The sequence below is a fragment of the Pseudomyrmex gracilis genome, unplaced genomic scaffold (genome assembly GCF_002006095.1).
Source record: "Pseudomyrmex gracilis isolate BER0280 unplaced genomic scaffold, ASM200609v1 scaffold_158, whole genome shotgun sequence".
Lineage (NCBI taxonomy): Eukaryota > Metazoa > Arthropoda > Insecta > Hymenoptera > Formicidae > Pseudomyrmex > Pseudomyrmex gracilis.
The window spans coordinates 173,124-186,413 of NW_018020742.1; the positions used below are offsets into that span (position 1 = coordinate 173,124).

Sequence of the window (13,290 nt, forward strand, 5' to 3'; positions counted from 1 at the left end):
CAATTGAGGGGAATTTTTTAAACGAGTTACAGCGAATGCTGTTTTGTGCGCGCGCGCACACATACCGAAATAAAGACTTGCTGGAATGTTTTGATTTGCCAACAAAACAAACACTTTTGTTGACATGACGTTTTGTTGATAAAATAAAATTTCAGTAAATTTAACAAATTTTTTTTGTTGACCATGTAATGACAAAACTTTTTGTCGTGCACGCGCGTACGCACGCGCGTGCGCGCACATCGTATCTATACTTGCGAGATTTTGAAAGACGCAGAAATTACACGGAAAAGAACATTTTTTAAACATTCTGATTTTCAATCAACATTTTGGTTACTTTACTTATTTGTGTACAATACAAGATCGAGATTTTCAAATCTCAAAACCCGTTTGGCTATAGGGATCAATTTTCATGTCGCACGGCTTCACGGAAAATCGAGTGTCGGTGCGATAACAATTACCGCTAAACGGCGGACGATGAGGGCTCGAACGGGAATACGAAACACGGTCCCGTTGCAGCCGCCATCAGTGCCTCATTAATAACGTCAGTCACTCGTGGTACCGGTGATTTAACGGGATCGCGCAGACACATGACACAGTGTGTGTGTGTGTGTGTGTGTGTGTGTCCCTGTTTCTCTCCCGGTTTTCTCACTTCTCTTCAACGGTAGATCAACGGGCTTTTCGCGAAAGAGAGAATAATGACACCCGACGTCGATCTTGAGCCCGGCGGACGCCCGGGCTCGCGAAATTGCGATTAACGAAGACGCTTTTCTTCACGACGTGCCTCGCGATATAGCTAGTGGAATTAAGCTTGGTGCTTATTTATGCGCCGCAATTGACGGTAACGGCCGGGAGTGTCCGTTATTAAGCAGCAGCTGGCGAAATTTCCTTGCCGGGAGAGAGAAGCGTAACCGCGCGCGCGCGCGCGATGTAATCTTAAGTGAAAAGCAATGCTTCCCCATTACACGCTGGCTTGAGCTTTAATTAATCTTTCACCGCTATCGGAAACTCGTGACTAAACCTTGAAAGTATCCGCCGTCGTTCGTAAATAAATAAAACAGCTTCCGACGACGGAAGGAGGCGCGAGTGCTGACCGGAGGGTGAGTGCAAGCTCGGCTTTTCTTATGTGCGTCAAATTCCGGAAGGATCGTAAATCGGAAGAGGGATCTATTAACTGCATCTACTGTTGTGTATATACCACACAATACAGTGGAACAGGAAAGATACGTCACGAGGGAGAACTTCGCGCGCGCTCCTTTAAATCACATTTATCACAAATAAGATTATATTCCCAGCTATTTCGAGAACGATAGTATATATTTCTTAGGCAAGAAACTCGAATTAAATCATTACTTTTTTTTTTAACAGTATCAGACCATCTTCGATATATGTATGAATATATTGCGAGAATAACTCCAAGTGCCTCGGTGGCCATGGCCTTTCCTAACAGGAAAGGCGATGGCACGGAAAGCCGGAGATTCCAGGCTCGACTCCTGGCCGAGAAGTTTTTTTCGCAATATTTTAAAAATTATTTAGGGGGGTATCCGGGATCTGTCATATGTGAGATGCAAATTCAGCATCCCGTATGAATTTAAGAATTGAGTTTTCAATTCAAAAAATACTCACTTGTAAAATAATTTACAAGTTGAACTTGTTACACATGTATGCATATATACATATATACAGGGTCATCGAAAAGTATCGGACTCCCCTAATATCTTCAGTTAGAATGCATTTTGGAGAAAATGTCCAATAGCAAAGTTGTATGGTTTCAAGCGAAGAGTAAGATGATGACCTTGACTTTGATCTTGACCATATCCTTTAAGGTCATTTCAAGGTCAATCTTATTTTTTTAAATAGAATCCCCTACATTTTATTGCATATTTTTATAGCTTATCTCGAGAGTTTTCCAAAACACTATAATAAAACATTTTTTCATTAAATACTTTTTGAGTTATAAAGATTTGAAGGTAACAATTTTTTGACACAAAATGTAAAATATCTTGTAAAATATTATTTAGTTTTCAGTAATCATAAGCTTAATACTTTTGTGCGCGGAATAATGAGACCAATTAATTGGTTTAAAGAAAATACATTAATCAAAAAGTGTCGGATCCCCCTAATATTTTCAGTAAGAATGCATTTTGGACCTTTATAACTCAAAAAGTACTTAATAAAAAAATGTTTTATTATAGTGTTTCGGAAAGCTCTCGAGATAAGCTATAAAAATATGCAATAAAATGTAGAGAATTCAATTTAAAAAAATAAGGTTGACCTTGAAATGACCTTAAAGGATATGGTCAAAATCAAAGTTAAGGTCATCATCTTACTCCTCGCTTAAAACCATACAACTTTGCTATTGGACATTTTTTCCAAAATGCATTCTAACTGAAGATATTAGGGGAGTCCGATACTTTTCGATGACCCTGTATATACACCTACAGTTTCCGCTCAACAACTTGGAAACGGCTCGGAAGGCCTTATATATTGGTTTAAATCATTACTATTGACAAAAACCCATTTTCAATACCTATTTGTATGTATTCGTTGACATATCTCAAGAGACTCTCCAACGATCAGAATAAATTTCAAACTCGATGTGAAAGATCGAATTTTGAGCAGAAATATTGATATTTTTGTTTCATCGCGTTTATATCCGCGTTTCAAATTGCCGATTTTATAATTCAACAAATCAAGCTCAAAAATTGTCGACGCTGCCAGCAGCATCGATCTCCCAGAACTCCCGTTCTTCTCGCGGTCATAATTTACGACGAGAAGCTTGCGTCTGCTCGGCAATTGTACTCTCCTCAGGTTTGCGAAAACGAATTCCCACTTGGCACGGACGACCGGAACCCGCGCACCGATTATGCAAAACGATCGAACGTAACGATAACAATTAGATGGAAGTGCTAGCTGGCTCGCGAGCGCGATCTTCGCTTCTCTCTCTCTCTTCTTTGTCTTTCCTTCAGTAGTGAGCTTTAGATACAGCGGGGGTGGTGATTTCCGGTTTGGCATCGCGAGGTCCTTCGCGCGGAGTTGCCGCACTGTTGGCCGCGCTTCAGAAAACTCGCGGAAACCGTAAGCTCCGCTTGGCAAGTGAATCAATCACTCGCTATCTCTCGAACGCCAGGCCTACGCGCGCGCGCCCGCGCGTTCCAAGCGATTTGTTCGCTGCGGAGATTCCTTCCGGATCTGTGACGTGGCTCGCCGCCAGAATGGACCTTTTCTGATGGCTCCGCGCTTTTGGCACTCTCAGAGGATACATCAGTCGTTAAGGGCACCGACGAACAATAGCCTTAGCACTCCATGTCGGCCGATTGTTCACTGCTCTTTACTTGCTGTGTGTGGTTACATACGCGCGCTCGCGATTCACATCTTCCTCCGTGTACTTGTTCAAACTTGGGCTCTTCAAGAAAAGAGAAACGCAGAAAATTCGCCAAAACTTTTTTGGCGAGAAGAATAATGCGATAAATTGAAGAACTGAGAATAAAAAAATAAATCGGAATAATAATATTCCGTGAGATCGCGCCATAAATGTAATATAAATTGAATCGAAACACCGCGGGAAAAATGAATATTATATGTCGATAATAAAATGTTTTGCACGTTCGAGAAACAGCGCTTATATAATAAATCGTTAATCTGTAATTGCCGCGACTTCTTTTAGAGACTTTAGTTAAGATTTAGACGAGTTACATTGTTTAACCCTCGGCGAACACATTGGGTCAATTTGACCCTGTTCGTCGACTTTGATCAAAATATTTTGCTTCAATTTTGCTTTTTTGTAACATATTTTTTACAATGTTAATAATGTTAACGACACTTTAAAACTATATAGGTATATTCCAAACTGTTCAAAATATATCCGAAAATTTTTTCAAGCCAATTGGATAAGTGCATTTTAAATGGTAGCATCTCAAAAAGTGGACAGGGTCAAATCGACCCAGATTGTTCTTCTTGATTGAAAAAATAGGTATGTTCCCCGAGGGTTAAATTAGAATATAAAATGGATTAATAAATTTATAATTTTATTTATGAAATAAGATTTAATTGTAAAATGATATAATAATTTTATTTGAATATAATTAAAAATATGTACAAATTGCTCGTCATTTTGTACGTGTACACGTATTAAGGGACACGAGATTACATCACAGAGAGTTTGTAGACAGAATCTCTATAAGGTAAAAGAAAATTATATCGCAACACATTTCTCTGTTGCTCTATAAAAAAAAGCAATCTCACGCGTTTTACATTTATTCTAAATAATTTATATAATCGTGAAAATAATAACAGGCGAATGTCGAATTTTGGTTATCACTAAATTCCCAAACGCGAACGGTTCAATTATCGCGTTACTAACTTGCATATCTCGAACTATCCGAGAAACCATCTGCCTCCGAGAATACATTCGTACTTCGACACTATCGATCGCTTGAAATAATATCCATATCGCTATCGGAGGAGCGCCATCGGCAATGTTTACCGGCGGAAACCCTTCAATCAGCGCGAGAGAATCCTTCTCTCCCAATATTCGCAGGATCATATGAGAGAGAGAACACAACTAGAGAGATATATTCCTTTCTGTTCATCGTTGTACGCATTTTTACGGATGACGGACGACGAACGAACAAACCGTTCGGATCTTCGATTTAATTTGCATAGTCCGCGTCCACTTGCACGTGTCCCGTGTTCGTGTCTACGATCGGGATCGCGCGCGTCCTCGTCGTGTGTGACAACGTTACATACGCCCTGTAATCATCGGGATCGCACGCGTCTCGTGGAACGCGCGCATCCGACGCGTTACCGCGGAATTAATCAGCCTCTATCTATATTAGAAGGCATGCCCTGCGGTTAGATTAGAATCCCGATGGATCTGTTGCGTGGACCGACCTGTTAATGGACATCCCCCCGATCGGCGTACCGATCCGATCCGCGATTGTCGCTAATTTGCGCTGCCGCCGCCGCCGCCATGGAGATGAGAGACACACGTGATCGCGTCGCGACGACGAATATAATTCCGTAAAGCTGATCCATAGACTTATATAATAGACGGAACATTCGTGTAAGAGAAGCTGAAGTCTTCGTTAAAGGAGACAGAAATAGTCGTGGAGTAATTCTCTTCTTTTCTAGCAGTGAGTTGATTGGTGGCCGCGGCAGGCCGAGAGCAACGAAGATAGAGTTCGAGAGTCAGTTGAGAGAAAGTGATAGTGAAAGGTGATAGCATAGACTTGTGAGATGATTGGTTCCCCACCATCTTATTGTAAGAGAGAGAGACAACTATTCCAGCACTATCTCTGTCCTTTAATGTTGTTCTCAACTTCGTCATATAAATGTTCCGTCTGTTATATAAGTCTATGAGCTGATCCCGCAGTTTTATCGCAAACGCAGCTGCCGGTTATTATCGATTATACATATATATATATATATTTCCGTATTCGCGATTATACATATATATATATATATATATATTTCAACGCGCGTTAAATCTGCGTTCGTTCAAGAGCATACTTATTAACGTGAATAATCGATGTTTTTCCGTATTCGCGATTATACATATATATATATATATATATATTTCAACGCGCGTTAAATCTGCGTTCGTTCAATAGCATACTTATTAACGTGAATAATCGATGTTTTTCGCGTCGATTTGTCGAATTTCGCTTTATTATTCATTTTTTCGCAGAAATCGGAAATGTCTTCTCGCGCTTGTTCGCGCGGAATGCAATTTTTTATACGAGATGTTCGGCGCAATAAAATTTTTCACTCCGCGAGCGATTAAATTTAAGTTTTATTTAAAATTTTAATTAAAATCGATATTTATATAAACGATTGCTTTTGAAGCAAATGTTTTGCTTTTTTTTTTCTTTTTTCAAATCACACGTAAGACGCGGTCTCGCTCGTGGTGGCGCGATCGTGAGAAACGGTTCTTGTTTATTTTCTTTTCTCGCTTTTCTGCGTGTAAAAAAAAACAAAAAAAAACCTCTAGATTTTTAACACGCGCGACCGCGACCGCGACGTTATACCTGCAGTGTAGATATCATAACAACTCGAGACCAGCGGAGAAACGCTGCTCTCGACTTTATAATTTCAGATTTTTATGAAGTTTGTCGTGCTCGTCTGACATCCGCGCTCGACGGAGAAAATGCCAGGATATTTACCGAGGAAGCAAATACGGCAGGGCAAACACGAAAATACAAGGAGAGTATTGCTAACAATGCGCCGCCTCCTCGTACGGAAAACAAAAATTGCGCGCTCGACGTCCGAGTTTTTGCAAGTTAAAAAAATATTTCAATCTTATCCCGACAGTTTAATTCCTTAAAAGCTTTGTGAAGTTCTTTAGAACCTTAAAGCGTTATGCACATAAAGTCTCGCAGATTAAACATTAATCTAAGATTCGAGTCTGAAAAAACACACACACACGGATATAAGAAAATTGACTACGTAAGCTGAAAAATCGTTCACGCGTCTCTCTCTCTCTCTCTCTCTCTCTGCAAAACCGCTAACACAGACAACCGTTGGCGAGTTTAAGAAGTCGCGTCGATTTTTACAAAAAACACGCTACGCTATTGCATGCAACGCGCAACGTCTTCGACTTTTATCGCGCTTCTCGAATGAGGATGGTTATTTACTCTGCGGGATACGGAGCTCGGGCTTAATCAGAAACAATGCAATTACGCTCGCGCGCTGTTTGCGATCGCGAATGAACGGAATTGCGTTATTCGCCGCGGGATAATACAAAAACAAAAAAAAAGTCGTCGAAGAGAGAGAAAGAGAGAGAGAGAGAGAGCGCACGCCGGATCCGAGTTTCATGCTCAACACGCGGGAAGCTCAAGCTATACCGGCAGTAAGAGAGTGAGCGCGGTTTATAACGTTATATCGGTATGGTGCTTAAAAACAAATGGATTCCCGAGAGGCTCGGAATGTTTACGGTCGCCAACCGGTAACCGTTATCGTCGTATCGATCGTAACGATTTCTAGTTACTTGCACCTGGCTCGCGTCGCGTACGGCAGCGATCGCGGCTCTGTCTTTTGCGCGCAAAAAGAGAATCGGATCTTCTTGTTTCTCTCTCACTCGGTCGATGTTCGCTTTAACGAAGAAGCTCTTCTTCTCTTATACGCCGAGATTAGGTATTGTTCCGAATAAGAATCGATGATACGATCCGAATCTTACCTCGTGGAAACATTTGCCAACAACCGCGCAATGTGTTTGTACCTAGATGTGTTTTTTTAACCTAAATTGAAGTTTATACTGGCTGCGCGTTCCGATATTCACTGCCGGTACTGAAAATCTATAGCGCGTGTGACGTAAAGTTTAGATTTTTAGTACTTGGTGAATATCGGAACCACTGTGTCGCTTCTTTTCAATGGGTGCGTTCAGACAACTCAACGGTTGCACAACGGTTGAGAGATAATCACTTCTGATTGGATCATACTTTTGGAACCGCAGCAGATTTTGAAGAATAATCCTATCATAAGTGATGATCTCTCAACCGTTGAGTTGTCTGAACGCACCCAATCTTTTGCGCGTTCAGATCAATTTTTTTTCCCGCTTTACAAACGCGAACGAACACAATAAATAACAGTCTCGGTCGCTCACGTACGGTTAGGAATTTAGAAAGCTGTAACAATAGCGATCGATTTGTTCGCGCGATTTACCGCCATCAGCGTTTAAGCATCGGCCAATTGTGGCTTGTGTTTTGGCTTATCCAAAGACGATCTTGTCGATCTGAATTAACGGACATTGCGGACCGTCGGAATTATTGCACGCCGATCGAAGTGACATCCAGAGTCCATAACTGGAGCCTGCACGCCACCGGGAGAGAGAGAGAGAGTATTACCGAGAGCTTAGGCGCCATGATGGGAGCAAAGGGCGAAGAGGAATCGGCGTGAATCGGAAGCCGGAGGGGGTGAGAACGCGCGACGGGATGGAAGAGAAGCTCACAGCAATGCGCCGCTCCGTCCGGAGAATCACTCCCATCGCCGTCAGAGACGATCGTGCTGCGAATTCCACGCGAAAGATAGATTCCCTTGACGATATACACCCGGTGCGACACCGAATCTTCCTCGCTCGCTCTCTCCTCGTCTCTTGATGGTCTCTACGTGTTCGGGGAACGTCTCTGATCTTTGCCGCTTTTGTACACACAGAGAGAGAGTAAGGTCACTCCGACATCACCGCCAACAAGATATATTCGTAAATATATATACCTTCCACGTATACACAACATCCTGTCCTACTCTTACACAAACCTTCTCGCCGCATTCTCTTCTGTACGGGGCACGACTGTGCTCTCTCTCCGTGCGCACGGCCGTATGCAAAATCCTCGGAGGACCCTCGAAACTTTTCATCAACGAGCGACAGACTAGCTAGCTAGTCTCGACCCTCGGATGCAAACGGGAAGGCGGAGGGTTTTGTTGATACGTTCTGGGACCGCGGAGGTCTCCGGGCTAACGCGAGAAAGGTGACTATAATCGAGCAAACACAAAGTCTCTCCGATCCGCGCTGCGAGAAGAGAAAATGCGTAATAAGATATCGCAAAACGCGATCGCACACTTCCATTCTTTCCCGCTTGCAAGTGCTTCTTTTCTGTGTACGTGTGTGTGTGTGTGTGTTTTTTTTTTATTCGTTTACTACTTTGCACTCTGATTACTTGCGCTTTGATCGCGTTTGGATTAATTTTCGTTTCCAACGTCCGATATCATAGCAAAACGAATAATGGAACGCTGACCTGATTACAGAATTGTGTGAGTATTCGCCGGGATTAATTCGCGATCAATCGTTTTTCATCAAGCGTTACCTATTTTTCCCCGCACGATAAAAATGAACGTTTGGTTTTTGGATGATATTATGAAAACGAAAAAGAAGAGTTCTATCGTATATTATACGGATATTGGTCAAGTGTATATTTGTTAAGCGCGCAAATATATCCATATTTTATCGTTTTTTATCACGTGTACGCAACATATATAGATTTGTGAAAAACGAGAATTTTTAGACTAACGAATGAAAATAAATTGGGTTATAAGAGCCGTTTGCAAGATGTTATGCAGAGAATGTGCTTAATTATATACATATATTAGGTCTACCGGAAAGTTTTGTCCGTTTTCGGAATAAAACAAAATACAAATTTTTCTTAAACTTTATTAAATAATATAAGTGCCATTATTATTAATGATTTCTTGCCAGCGTGAGGGCAATTTGTATATCCCAGTTTTGAAAAATTAAGAAAAATTTGTATTTTGTTTTATTCCAAAAACGGACAGAACTTTAGAAAGAACGGTAGACCTAATATGTATACATATATATAATTTGAAATAATTTTATATAATTTGAAATAATTTTTTTCCTTCATATAGGATGCTGGATTTGCATCACATATATATGAAGGACCCCGTATACCCCCCTAACTGATTTTAAAATATTGCGAAAAAATATTGCGAGAATTTTTGTTGTAAAAAATTCTAATAAGTAATAAATAACAGATAAATATTATGTCTAATAAAACACACTATTATATTATTATAATTAAATGTAAGATTATATAGCAGAACGCTCTCTAAAATTAAGTCTAAGTTTACGTGATAACGTAAAATGGATAACAGTCAAAGAGATGAAGAGGCGCAATTTCGCGAAACTTGATTATGGGGAGGGGAACGTAATAATTCGCAAAACGTTGCAAAGCCTCTTCTCTTTCCATAACGTTCGGTGATCCACGCCTAGTTTGAGAGTTTACTCTCTTCTCTCTCCAAATTATCGGAATTTTCACGACGGAACTCGTGTATCTCACTTTTGACGCGCGTCGCACAGCGAAAGAGTAACGGGAAGAATGCGGGCAGATTTTCCTCACAGCAAGGCGAGCTTTACGTAACGGGGAAAAGGTGTTTATCTGGTGCTATGAAGTCACATTACACACACATTTTCTCTTAACCACTTTGTCATCTTACAATGTTGCCAATTGCATGCATCGTACATTATACAGGGTGTCCCAGAATTGGTGTAACATTTCTCGTAGACAGGTAGAAGAAGTAAAACTGAGTCGATAGATCCTATATCATTTTGCTAGATTCGCAATAGTTATCGAGATCTTAATTAACAAAGATCCGCGAATAAGCGTGCATCGGCTGTCTTACGCGCGTAAGATGCACGCTTATTCGCTGATCTTTGTTAATTAAGATCTGGATAACTATTGCGAATCTAGCAAAAAGATATAGGACTTATCGGCTCAGTTTTACTGTTTCTACCTGTCTACGAGAGATGTTACATCAATTCTGGGACACCCTGTATATATGCGAATTAGCAAGACGAGTTAACTCGATTCTTTTGTCAATAATTATCTAGATATACATATCGCGCGTAATTTATTTTAAATAGAAGCGAAAAATAACACTCGGCTACAAAAACATGTAAAATGTTTCATTATCTTGTTTTATCTTGAGCATATATTGTAAAAGTAAAGAATACAAAAAATTATCGCAGTTATACATCAATGTTACAAATAGTCACAAAAGCGGTTAAAAATCGATTGCCATGGTCTGCTCGCCGTGTGTGTTGCCGTTAAATAGACGTATGTTCCAAAAGCGGCGCAATTTGTGCTCTCTCGAGCAATGTAACTGCACTGTGATAACAAATTTTCTCCCGAGCGAGCGTGTGTGTCGATTATATCGTAATCAGGAGGTCTATATCACACTGCATCGCATCGCATCGTCGACGTACGCCATAAATTCGTTACACCGCTCGCGTTGCTCGCAACATTCCTTTGAGCCCCTGCCGACGTGTATTTCGCTTAAGCGCAACGCGGCGCTTTCACTTTCCGCCGTAGCGACGTGCTCAGATACAGATCGCGGTCTGTTGACATCCATTGATCATGACATGAATAATGAATGGATACACGCCGCCTGAATAATGCATGCATCAACGTCGAACAACATCCACTCGATAGCGGTGTATAACTAGCCGGGTATACTATTGGGGAACGTTGATGAACAGAGGCCGTTCGCTATTGGCCGGCAGCATGATATCGCTACGTAGTTACAGGTCGCCGATATTATTTTCCCCTTGTGTCTTAGTCAAATGCTTTTGTGCTCTCTGTGGAGAAAATCAAACGATTAACGTTAATTTTAATTATTTAGGTTCAGATCTTCCAGATGCTAGCTTACAATATCTTTGAAATAATTAAAGTTACACTAATTAAATCGTAACCAAAAGATTGAGAGTTACAATAGTAAGAATTGCCAATAACAACCCAGATAGCACATGACATCTTTGGGACGTCCATGTAAGATCCATTTTAAGTCCATATGTCCACAGACCGAAAATGGATATCCATCGAATATCCATTATTGGACATAAAGAGAATATCCTAAGCAAGGCATTCTATGGACATCCATTCTCGGATATAATATTGGGATATCCTAAATAGGACATTCTTGGACACAAATCTTGTATATTTATAGATTCTTGGACATCTTATATATTTATATTATATTTTGTCCTACTTCTATTCATATGATACAACATTCTTAATAAATACTATTTTTTAAATATATCTAATTTTTTAAATATATCTAATTTTTTTTTTCAAATCGAACAAAATTCGCAATTCTGAAACATTGTAATTTTTAAATCAATTTGCGTTTTATTAAATGTTATATAACGTATATATTAAATTTTATAAAATTCACTTATGTCTATAAATATTTTTAATAACCAAGAGTGTTAAAACTTATAATTAATGCAACTTTTAAACACGGAACATGTTTTGGACATTCTGTGGACGTCCGTTGGTAGAAATTAAAACGTCCATTAGACGTCCAATTAAGATCCGTCGAACGTTCAGTGAACGTCCAGCATGGACACTTTATGGACGTCGTACGGAGTTGCAAACTTACCTCGAATGTACGTCCACTGAACGTCCAGCGAACTTTAATCGGACATCCATCGGACGTTCCAATGTTCACAAGGGAACGTTTGATGGACGTCTAATAGACATCCATGTGCTATCTGGGAATTCTTCAAAAACGTCTTTGTTCACAAAATTTCACTCAGAGTATTTTTTTACAAAGTTTAAGTATACGCGCTCGCAATATATAACGCCAAGGACTGACGTGACTTTCTATTTTGTGAACTGTGATTTAGAACTGCGCTGTAAAACTAGCACTCTTAGTGATTCCGGAGCGTCGACTCATTAGTTCCTTCCATCTAATTCGTTCCTTGATTCTCCCTACTTCATCGTCTATTAAATTATCGATTTTCTATTCGTTGATCTCCAGAGGCGAGATCTCCTCTACCACAAAGGTCTTCGAATCGATAGAGTCGTCGCTCGTTTAGAATTTGGATATCTGTGTACGTGTCTTATCTCCTGTTTTTAAATTTGCGTCAACCGTCTTAGTCCTCTTAATTTTACAATTATCTTTTTTTGAAGTTACAAGAACACCGTGTGCGCGGCTCACGCCATAAGGAGCCATTATTCCTTTCTGAGCAATCGAAAAGATTTGTTTATGTGTAGTTCAAGTTCCTCGGCTCGGTTTTGTTTAAAACACGTAATTAGGTTAGGTTCGGGTCTACTTATCTTAGAGGTTCTCTCCGTCCGGGAATTTGTTACTTAAACTATTTCTTGGAATTCTAATTAATCGTTATAGTTAAATGAAGCGATATACGTACAATGCTCAACACAATATACTAAATAAATATTTTATAAATATTTTATATATATATATTTATATCTTATTCTTTCACGTTTGTGTGTGTGTATTTTTCTCTCCTCGCGAGTCTCTTATTTTTCACGAGTGTCAAAGCACAAGTAATGCGATTCAGCTGCGCAAGAGGGATTGGATTTTCTCCCGCGATATTACAGACGCCTCGGTAAATCGCATAAACACTCGAGAAAGAGCGACGTCGAGAAAGAAGTGTGGAAACTAACGTCGCGACGCTAACAAAGGCTCAAAAGAATAGAGTGTATGTTTTAGTCGTTAGGAAAGAGGGAAGAGGTTAATGAAACAGCCGCCGGTGTAGCAAAGCTGCCTCGTGGCATGCAAACAAGTTGGACTGTCGGTCACCCTCAACTGCCAGCTTGCTACAGAGGGATTGCGGAACTCGCGGCCGCAGGATGAGTAGGCGGAGTCTCGGCGAGAGAGAGAGAGAGAGAGAGAGAGAGAGAGAGAGAGAGAGAGAGAGAGAGAAAGAGAGAGCTCTTAGTTGCGTTAGGTTAGGTTAGGTTAGGTAGTTGCAGCTATTTGCGGCTCATCGGGACCATAATTAGTTTTCCTCGTGAAGTCTCGGTCGAGGGATAG

At 40.4% G+C, this 13,290-nt stretch overlaps 1 protein-coding gene across 1 annotated transcript in view; it reads left to right on the top strand.

The window, feature by feature from the left end:
- LOC109857411 (irregular chiasm C-roughest protein-like) overlaps positions 1–13,290 on the top strand; it is a gene marked incomplete at its 5' end in the record, with an annotated part of 257,067 nt that overhangs the window by 118,053 nt on the left and 125,724 nt on the right. The gene's annotated exons all lie outside the window — the stretch shown is intronic.